At 45.0% G+C, this 11363-nt stretch overlaps 1 non-coding gene across 1 annotated transcript; it reads left to right on the forward strand.

Moving 5' to 3' along the window:
* Positions 1 to 4317: 4317 nt before the first annotated feature.
* Trnaa-cgc lies at positions 4318 to 4390 on the forward strand. Its single transcript has one exon. It is a non-coding gene; the product is annotated as a tRNA-Ala (tRNA).
* Positions 4391 to 11363: the final 6973 nt, after the last annotated feature.

Below are 11363 nucleotides of genomic sequence, written 5' to 3' on the forward strand. Positions count from 1 at the left end.
GCATCAGAATATGTCAAATTTTTAGACGGCCGACTCTAGACAGTCCGCAGCTCGTGGTCGTGCGGTAGCGTTCTCGCTTCCCACGCCCGGGTTCCCGGGTTCGATTCCCGGCGGGGTCAGGGATTTTCTCTGCCTCGTGATGACTGGGTGTTGTGTGATGTCCTTCGGTTAGTTAGGTTTAAGTAGTTCTAAGTTCTAGGGGACTGATGACCATAGATGTTAAGTCCCATAGTGCTCAGAGCCATTTGAACCATTTTGACTCTAGACAAATAAGTACACGCACGCGTCACTCGTTGTGACTGTGATGATATAAGAAGTACCTCTGACGGTTCAGAAGGTGACTTGCACAGGCTCTAAGTCGCACACTAACAAAGGACTCAAGTCTCACCGTTTAGGTAGAGACCTCCAGTTCTTTACTAGCGAAGTGCCAGTAGAAGATACTTGTACAAGAGTGATCCTTCTTCCCTTCTCTGCACTACCTCCTCAGCTCCATTCCAAAAGCACATTTCTCTTTTTTGACTTCCCCCACTTTCGCACAAGCCAATCACGAGCTGGAGCCCTGTATTCTAAGCTCGGAGAATGGCCTTTGCACTGCAGGCCGATTTGACCAATCAGAGACTTTAAAGTTAATTGGCAGAAAACGGAAAAAAGATTCAGCTTCGTGGCCTCTTTCTGATTTGACCAATCAGAGACTTTAAAGTTAATTGGAAGAAAATGGAAAAAAGATTCAGCTTCGCGGCCTTTTTCCCACGCGTTTTCCTTGTCTTTTGCTAACAAAATATAGGGTGGAAGCACAGCCCTCCATAAAGAGCTTGTTATCTCACCTGTTGCGTCCATTTCAAAGTTTCCAAAGAACGGCCATAAACTCGCAAAAAGCTTCATCCTTTCACAAACATGTTTTGAAACAGAGTCTGGACGTCTGGTCGCCAGTTTCCCTGTCCCACAGAAATTCGTAGAACGTTTACATTACTTTTGGCGGCTTGCTCCCTAACAAGAGTCCATCCTCTGCTTTATTCCCAGCCTGCAATGCGTTGTCGACGACTTCTCAGTGCTGGCGCCATATACCTAGACGTCTGCCTCCCGCCTGGCGCCAATTTAATGTGTTTTGCACAGTGCGACTGCGCCAAGTGGCCGTCTGGAAATGTCTCCTCACTGTTTCCCAGAAAACCGCGCTTTGTCGGCCCACCAACACCGTGCTTTCACTGCAGTCATTTAAGTCGGCACCCTATTCCTTTGAACGCAGGTAAAACTTACCGTATTTCCTTCCCTAGAGCATGCAAACAAGACCATTAACTCCTGCCCACCATTTCATCATAATGTATGAAGTCAAATCGCAGTAAAGATCGTATTCCCTACAAATACGAAGTGGCATAACACCGAATCAGAAGTGAGAGTGCCCTGCAATTTCTCACACTATCAGAGGTATCAGAACGATTTTTGCTTATAACTTTCGATTTGGTCGTTTCCGGACCAGGGACTCTTAGCTAAAAATGATACATTTACCCTTCTCCATTATCGCTGACACTTTGTAACATCATCACGGTATCACACTGTATAATTGATGTAAGCACTCCTGGCATGCTCATCTCAATTATTTGGTCCTCTGTGTGTTATTCTTCAGTGTGGTGCAGCAGTTGTCATACCAGCCTAGCCGACGCGCAGCTCAGCAAGACGATGCGGATGATTACTGGTACAATCAGACCAACTTCCGTCTACTGGCTTCCCTGCTAAGCAATTTCTATCCATCACAGCTTCACAGAACTGGGACCTTCCTTAGAGATCACAACAATATACAAGAGAATGAGCAACTATCCATTCATCACGACATACTTATTTTATGAAGAAATAGTCTTTCTTCGAGACAGCCACTATTACAGTATCTGAACTGCTAGCTACAACTAAGACCAAAAAGAGAGTTGTCTGGAACAATAACTTCCAACACATCGCAAATTACGAAGAAAGGGAATGGTTAGAGAAATATAACGGATACTGTAAGTATCAAACTTGACAGAAAAATCAAAACAGAATCCTCACTGGATGTGGTGGGTGCTCCGACTCTCTCTATAAATGGGGTATTGTGAAGGCTCCGAGTTCTGTCTGTGGTTCACTGAAACAGTCAATCAGAGACGCTATAAAGGCACGTGGAATGATTTTATGAATGCCAATGCCACAAACGTGGGATGGGTGAGGAAACTGGATGTTAATATTTACTCGATTTATTTTTGTTTATGCAATGACATTCATTATATACTGCTAATATACTGCATGTGTGTGCCATACGAGACATGATGATGATGATGTGCACGAATATACAGGGTGAAACACCTAAAACTTGCACCGAAAATATTGCTGAAGTGGAAAGTACTACTGATATGCCGTTTTCACAGAATATATTGGTAGTCAGTGGTTCGTATTGTTAGTACACTACTGGCCATTAAAATTGCTACACCAAGAAGAAATGCAGATGATAAACGGGTATTCATTGGACAAATATATTATACTACAACTGACATGTGATTACATTTTCACGCAGTTTGGGTGCATAGATCCTCAGAAATCAGTACCCAGAACAACCACCTCTGGCCGTAATAACGGCCTTGATACGCCTGAGAATTGAGCTTGGATGGCGTGTACAGGTACAGCTGCCCCTGCAGCTTCAACACGATACCACAGTTCATCAACAATAGTGACTGGCGAATTGTGACGAGCCAGTTGCTCACCCACCATTGACCAGACGTTATCAGTTGGTGAGAGATCTGGAGAATGTGCTGGCCAGGGCAGCAGTCGAACATTTTCTGTATCCAGAAAGGCCCGTACAGGACCTGCAACATGCGGACGGGCATTATACTCCTGAAATGCAGGGTTTCGCAGGGATCGAATGAAGGGTAGAGCCACGGGTCGTAACACATCTGAACTGTAACGTCCACTGTTCAAAGTGCCGTCAATGTGAACAATAGGTGACCGAGACGTGTAACCAATGGCACCCATTACCATCACGTCGGGTGATACGCCAGTATGGCGATGACGAATTCACGCTTCCAATGTGCGTTCACCGCGATGTCGCCAAACACGGATGCGACTATCATAATGATGTAAACAGAACCTGGATTCATCCGAAAAAATGACGTTTTGCCATTCGTGCACCCAGGACCGTCGTTGAGTACACCATCGCTGGCACTCCTGTCTGTGATGCAGCGTCAAAGGTAACCGCAGCCATGGTCTCCGGGCTGATAGTCCATGCTGCTGCGAACGTTGTCGAACTGTTTGTGCAGATGGTTGTTGTCTTGGAAACGTCCCCATCTGTTGACTCACGGATCGAGACGTGGCTGCGCGATCCGTAACAGCCATGCGGATAAGATGCCTGTCATCTCGACTGCCAGTGATACGAGGCCGTTGGGATCCAGTACGGCGTTCCGTATTACCCTCCTGAACCCACCGATCCCATATTCTGCTAACAATCATTGGATCTCGACCAACGCGAGCAGCAATGTCGCGATACGATAAACCGCAATCGTGATAGGCTACAATTCGACCTTTATAAAAGACGGAAACGTGATGGTACGCATTTCTCCTCCTTACACGAGGCATCACAACAACGTTTCACCAGACAACGCCGGCAAACTGCTGTTTGTGTATGAGAAATCGGTTGGACACTTTCCTCATGTCGATCAAATTTCGCTTCTGTAGCACGTCATCTTCGTAGTGTAGTTACTTTAATGGCCAGTAGTGTGGATAACCAGACTGTAAGAATACTTAGAAAGTGTATTTTTTGTGCAAACTTACATTTCTTTGGATGGAACAATCCCTACTAATATCAACAAACTAAAAGGGTGGTAAATTAGAGTGTCAGTGGTGTTTGTTGCAAGATTTTAGTGCGAGTCGTTTATGACACTAGTTATATGAATTCTGACCAGCAGCGAGACAATTCATTTGGAACGACTGCTGCATCCATGCTAGCATGTCAGCGGAGATGTCCGAACAGGCTGCAATAATACGTCGTTGCATATCATTGGATGTAGTTGGTATGCCCTTGTAGACAACGTCTTTCAACTTTCCCTAGAGAAAAAATTCCTCAGGCGTTAAATCCGGATAACGGGCCGACCATGGTACAGCTTTGGGCAAAAAAATGCACTTTATACGTGTTATTACAATCTGTTTATTGGTTAACGGTACGAGCCCCTGACTACGAATCCATTCTTTGAAAACCGCCCATCATTGGTACTTTCCATTTCTTCAATATCTGCGTTGCAAGTTTTAGGTAACCCACCCTGAAGCAGGTAGTAGGAGTAAAACACTAAATTACAGGCCCATATACCGAGCGAGGTGGTGCAGTGGTTAGCACACTGGACTCGCATTCGGGAGGACGACGGTTCAATCCCGTCTCCGGCCATCCTGATTTAGGTTTTCCGTGATTTCCCTAAATCGTTTCAGGCGAATGGCGAGATGGTTCCTTTGAAAGGGCACGGGCGATTTCCTTCCCAATCCTTCCCTAACCCGAGCTTGCGCTCCGTCTCTAATGACCTCGTTGTCGACGGGACGTCAAACACTAACCACCACCACCACAGGCCCATATGATTAACGTCGGTATGCAGTAGGATTTTGGAATATATATTGTGGCTGAACACTATGAATGACCTCTAGGGGAATGGTCTATTGACTGACAGTCAACACGGATTTAGAAAACATCGTTCTTGTGAAACACAACTAGCCCTTTACTCACACGAAGTGCAATTGACAAGGAATTTCAAATTGAAGCAGACGATAGTGCTTATGGAATATAGTCTAAGCTACGTGACTGGATTAGTGATTTCCTTTCAGAGAGGTCACAGTTCGTAGTAATTGACGGAAAGCCGTCGAGTAAAACATAAATGATTTCTGGCGTTCTCCAAGGTAGTGTTATCGCCCTCTGTTGTTCCTTGTCTATGTAAACGACATACGAGACAATCTGAACAGCGGTATTAGGTTGTTTGCAGATGATACTGTTGTCTGTATTCCAGTAAAGTCATCAGAAGGTCAAAACAACTGCAAAAAAGATTAAATAAGATATCTGTATGATGCGAAAACCCCCCCCATGAACCAGGGACCTTGCCATTGGTGGGGAGGCTTGCGTGCCTCAGCGATACAGATGACCGTACCGTAGGTGCAACCACAACGGAGGGGTATCTGTTGAGAGGCCAGACAAACATGTGGTTCCTGAAGAGGGGCAGCAGCCTTTTCAGTAGTTGCAGGGGCAACAGTCTGGATGATTGACTGATCTGGCCCTGTAACATTAACCAAAACGGCCTTGCTGTGCTGGTACTGCGAACGGCTGAAAGCAAGGGGAAACTACAGACGTAATTTTTCCCGAGGACATGCAGCTTTACTGTATGATTAAATGATGATGGCGTCCTCTTGGGTAAAATATTCCGGAGGTAAAATAGTCCCCCATTCGGATCTCCGGGCGGAGACTACTCAAGAGGACGTCGTTATCAAGAGAAAGAAAACTGGCGTTCTACGGATCGGAGCGTGGAATGTCAGATCCCTTAATCGGGCAGGTAGGTTAAAGAATTTAAAAAGGGAAATGGATAAGTTAAAGTTAGATATAGTGGGAATTAGTGAAGTTCGGTGGCAGGAGGAACAAGACTTTTGGTCAGGTGATTACAGGGTTATAAATACAAAATCAAATAGGGCTAATGCAGGGGTAGGTTTAATAATGAATAAAAAAATAGGAGTGCGGGTTAGCTACTACAAACAGCATAGTGAACGCATTGTTGTGGCCAAGATAGACACAAAGCCCATGCCTACTACAGTAGTACAAGTTTATATGCCAACTAGCTCTGCAGATGATGAAGAAATAGATGAAATGTATGACGAGGTAAAAGAAATTATTCAGGTAGTGGAAGGAGACGAAAATTTAATAGTCATGGGTGACTGGAATTCGTCAGTAGGAAAAGGGAGAGAAGGAAACATAGTAGGTGAATATGGGTTGGGGGGAAGAAATGAAAGAGGAAGCCGCCTTGTAGAATTTTGCACAGACCATAACTTAATCATAGCTAACACGTGGTTTAATAATCATAAAAGAAGGTTGTATACCAGGAAGAATCCTGGAGATACTAAAAGGTATCTGATAGATTATATAATGGTAAGACAGAGATTTAGGAACCAGGTTTTAAATTGTAAGACATTTCCAGGGTCAGATGTGGATTCTGACCACAATCTATTGGTTATCAACTGCAGATTGAAACTGAAGAAACTGCAAAAAGGTGGGAATCTAAGGAGATGGGACCTGGATAAACTGAAAGAACCAGAGGTTGTAGAGAGTTTCAGGGAGAGCATAAGGGAACAATTGACAGGAATGGGGGAAAGAAAGACAGTAGAAGAAGAATGGGTAGCTCTGAGAGATGAAGTAGTGAAGGCAGCAGATGATCAAGTAGGTAAAAAGGCGAGGGCTAATAGAAATCCTTGGGTAACAGAAGAAATATTGAATTTAATTGATGAAAGGAGAAAATATAAAAAAGCAGTAAATGAAGCAGGCAAAAAGGAATACAAACGTCTCAACAATGAGATCGACAGGAAGTGCAAGATGGCTAAGCAGCGATGGCTAGAGGAAAAATGTAAGGATGTAGAGGCTTGTCTCACTAGGGGTAAGATAGATACTGCCTACAGGAAAATTAAAGAGACCTTTGGAGAAAAGAGAACCACTTGTATGGATATCAAGAGCTCAGATGGAAACCCAGTTCTAAGCAAAGAAGGGAAAGCAGAAAGGTGGAAGGAGTATATAGAGGGTTTATACAAGGGCGATGTCCTTGAGGACAATATTATGGAAATGGAAGAGGATGTAGATGAAGACGAAATGGGAGATAAGAGTTTGACAGAGCACTGAAAGACCTGAGTCGAAACAAGGCCCCGGGAGTAGACAACATTCCATTAGAACTACTGATGGCCTTGGGAGAGCCAGTCATGACAGAACTCTACCATCTGGTGAGCAAGATGTATGAGACAGGCGAAATACCCTCAGACTTCAAGAAGAATATAATAATTCCAATCCCAAAGAAAGCAGGTGTTGACAGATGTGAAAATTACCGAACTGTCAGTTTAATAAGTCACAATTGCAAAATACTAACGCGAATTCTTTACAGACGAATGGAAAAACTAGTAGAAGCGGACGTCGGGGAAGATCAGTTTGGATTCCGTAGAAATGTTGGAACACGTGAGGCAATACTAACCTTACGACTTATCTTAGAAGAAAGATTAAGAAAAGGCAAACCTACGTTTCTAGCATTTGTAGACTTAGAGAAAGCTTTTGACAATGTTAACTGGAATACTCTCTTTCAAATTCTGAAGGTGGCAGGTATAAAATACAGGGAGCGAAAGGCTATTTACAATTTGTACAGAAATCAGATGGCAGTCATAAGAGTCGAGGGGCATGAAAGGGAAGCAGTGGTTGGGAAAGGAGTGAGACAGGGTTGTAGCCTCTCCCCGATGTTATTCAATCTGTATATTGAGCAAGCAGTAAAGGAAACAAAAGAAAAATTCGGAGTAGGTATTAAAATTCATGGAGAAGAAGTAAAAACTTTGAGGTTCGCCGATGACATTGTAATTCTGTCAGAAACAGCAAAGGACTTGGAAGAGCAGTTGAACGGAATGGACAGTGTCTTGAAAGGAGGATATAAGATGAACATCAACAAAAGCAAAACGAGGATAATGGAATGTAGTCAAATTAAATCGGGTGATGCTGAGGGAATTAGATTAGGAAATGAGACACTTAAAGTAGAAAAGGAGTTTTGCTATTTAGGGAGTAAAATAACTGATGATGCTCGAAGTAGAGAGGATATAAAATGTAGACTGGCAATGGCAAGGAAATCGTTTCTGAAGAAGAGAAATTTGTTAACATCGAGTATAGATTTAAGTGTCAGGAAGTCGTTTCTGAAAGTATTTGTATAGAGTGTAGCCATGTATGGAAGTGAAACATGGACGATAACTAGTTTGGACAAGAAGAGAATAGAAGCTTTCGAAATGTGGTGCTACAGAAGAATGCTGAAGATAAGGTGGGTAGATCACGTAACTAATGAGGAGGTATTGAATAGGATTGGGGAGAAGAGAAGTTTGTGGCACAACTTGACTAGAAGAAGGGATCGGTTGGTAGGGCATGTTCTGAGGCATCAAGGGATCACCAATTTAGTATTGGAGGGCAGCGTGGAGGGTAAAAATCGTAGAGGGAGACCGAGAGATGAATACACTAAAGAGATTCAGAAGGATGTAGGTTGCAGTAGATACTGGGAGATGAAGAAGCTTGCACGGGATAGAGTAGCATGGAGAGCTGCATCAAACCAGTCTCAGGACTGAAGACCACAACAACAACATGATGCGAAAATTGTCACTCAACCCGTGAGGCCGTCCACGTAAGTGCTAAAATGCATCCGTCGAACTTCGGTTACACCATAAATCAGTCGTATCTACAGACAGTAGATTCAACTAAATACCTACGAATTACAATTAAGAAAAACTTAAATTGTAAAGAACACATAGAAAATGTTGTGGGGAAGGCGAACCAAACACTGCGTTTTATTGGCTGAACACCTAGAAGGCGCAACACATTTACTAAAGAGACAGCCTTTGGAGTACAGCTGCGAGATCTGGGATGCTTACTAAAGAGGACTAACGGATTACATCGAGGAAGTCCAAAGAAGAGCAGCACGTTTTGTATTATCCCGAAATAGGGAGAGAGTGTCACGGACATGGTGGCCGAGCGGTTCTAGGCGCTTCAGTCCGGAACCGCACGACTACTACGGTCGCAGGTTCGAATCCTGCCTCGGGAATGGATGTCTCTGATGTCCTTAGGTTAGTTATGTTTAAGTAGTTCTAAGTTCTACGGGACTGATGACCTCAGATGTTAAGTCCCATATTGCTCAGAGCCATTTGAACCATTTTCACGGACATAATACAAGATTTGGGATGGACACCATTAAAACAAAGGCAGAATATTCTCACGAAATTCCAATCAGTAACTTTCTGCTCAGAATGCGAAAATATTTTATTGCCGCCGACCTCCGTAGGGAGAAAAGATCATCATAATACAATAGGGGAAATCAGAGCTCGTACGGAAAAATATAGGTGTTCGTTCTTTCCTGCATGCTGTTCAAGAGTGGAATAATTGGGGATTATTGTAAAGGTAGTTCGATGAACCGTCTGCCAGGCACCTAAGTATGATTTTCAAGGTATCTATGTAGATGTAGATGAATGTTTTATCTGATTGAAGTGCAGGTCTCTATAGTGACGCTCGACTGTGGGACGGCACGTTACTACACTCACGCTCATAAGTTAAGGATAATTGCAGAATGTGGTGCCACACAACGTGGCATTACATAAAAGTGGCGCTAATAGCACAGGCACATAGGGAGGGAACACACGACACCGATCTGTAAGTTCAAGGTATTGGTGGTAATTTGAGAAAACCGTCCCGAAACACATGTGCTACAAAACGCCACTGTTTCCTGCGCATGTACCCCGACATCAATATGGGATATGACCACCATGCACATGTATACAGGCTGCACAACGGGTTGGCATACTGTAGATCAGGTGGTCGAGCAGCTGCTGGTGTACAGCCTCCCGTTCTTGCACCAGTGCCTGTCGGAGCTCCTTAAGTGTCGTAGGGATTTGAAGACGTGCAGCGACACGTCGACCGAGAGCATCCCAAACGTGCTCCATGGGGTTTAGATCTGGAGAACAGGCAGGCCACTCCATTCACTTTATATCTTCTGTTTCAAGGTACTCCTCCACGATGGCAGCTCGGTGGGGCCGTGCATTATCATCCATCAGAAGGAAGGTGGGACTCAGTCCACCCCTGGAAAGGCGGACATACTGTGCAAAATGACTTCCCGATACACCTGACCTGTTACAGTTGAAATGGTTCAAATGGCTCTGAGCACTATGGGACTTAACATATGAGGTCATCAGTCCCCTAGAACTTAGAACTACTTAAACCTAACTAACCTAAGCACATCACACATCCATGCTCGAGGCAGGATTCGAACCTGCGACCGTAGCAGTCACACGGTTCCGGACTGAAACGCCTAGAACCGCACGGCCACCGCGGCCGGCTGTTACAGTTCCGCTGTCAAAGACATGCAGGGGTGTACGTGCACCAATCATAATCCCACCCCACACCATCAAAGCACGACCACCATACAGGTCCCTTTCAAGGACATTCAGGGGTTGATATCTGGTTCCTAGTTCGCGCCAGATGAAAGCCCGGCGAGAATCACTGTTCAGACTATACCTAGACTCGTCCGTGAACACAACCAAGGACCACTGTTCCAGTGACCATGTACTAGGTTCTTGACACCAGGCTTTACGGGCTCTCCTGTGACCAGGGGTCAGTAGAATGCACCTAACAGCTCTCCAAGAGAATAAACTGTGTGTGTTCAGTCGTCTGTAGACTGTGTGTCTGGAGACAACTGTTCCAGTCGCTGCGGTAAGGTCCCGAGCAAGACTACCTGCAGTACTCCGTGGCCCTCTGCGGGCACTGATGGTGAGATATCGGTTCAAATGGTTCAAATGGCTCTGAGCACTGTGGGACTTAACATCTGTGGTCATCAGTCCCCTAGAACTTAGAACTACTTAAACCTAACTAACCTAAGGACATCACACACATCCATGCCCAAGGCAGGATTCGAACCTGCGACCGTAGGAGTCACGCGGCTCCGGACTGAGCGCCTAGAACCCCTAGACCACGGCGGCCGCCGAGATATCGGTGTTCTTGTGGTGTACACTGTGGACGTCCTGTATTGTAGCGCCTGGACGCGTTTTCTGTCTGCTGGAATCGTTGCCATAATCTTGAGATCAGGCACACGGAGGGCATGTGCTACGACCTGCTGTGTTTGACCAGCTTCCAGTCACCGTAGTATTCTACCCCTCATAACGTCATCAATATGTGTTATTTGGGCCATTTTCAACACACAGTCACCATTCTTTTTTTTTATCGTTGTGTGTGGTCGTTGCGGACGTCACATGACATCCGGTCAAGTTCGTTTTGTTGATCCTTCCACTCAGTCTTTTTATTATCGAGGCCAACCAGCTCTCTGACCATTAGCACGTCTGAAAACGTCTGCAGACTTACTCGCTGCACTGTACTCTGACATGTACCAACACACCTCTGTGGACTGCTGCCAGCACCACCGTGCGAGGACCGCAGGTCAAATGCACCGCATGGTCATACCCCGAGGTGGTTTAAACCCGCAAACCGCCCACCAGAGTGTTGTTTCACCATGTACCGGCATTATCCTTAATTTATGAGCACGAGTGTATTTGGTGAACTGATATGTGCCAAACCATTAATAAACAAGTGGATACCCGTGAGTGGGAGACAGGTGGCCCCAATG

This window comes from Schistocerca piceifrons, chromosome 6, assembly GCF_021461385.2.
Source record: "Schistocerca piceifrons isolate TAMUIC-IGC-003096 chromosome 6, iqSchPice1.1, whole genome shotgun sequence".
NCBI classification, from domain to species: domain Eukaryota; kingdom Metazoa; phylum Arthropoda; class Insecta; order Orthoptera; family Acrididae; genus Schistocerca; species Schistocerca piceifrons.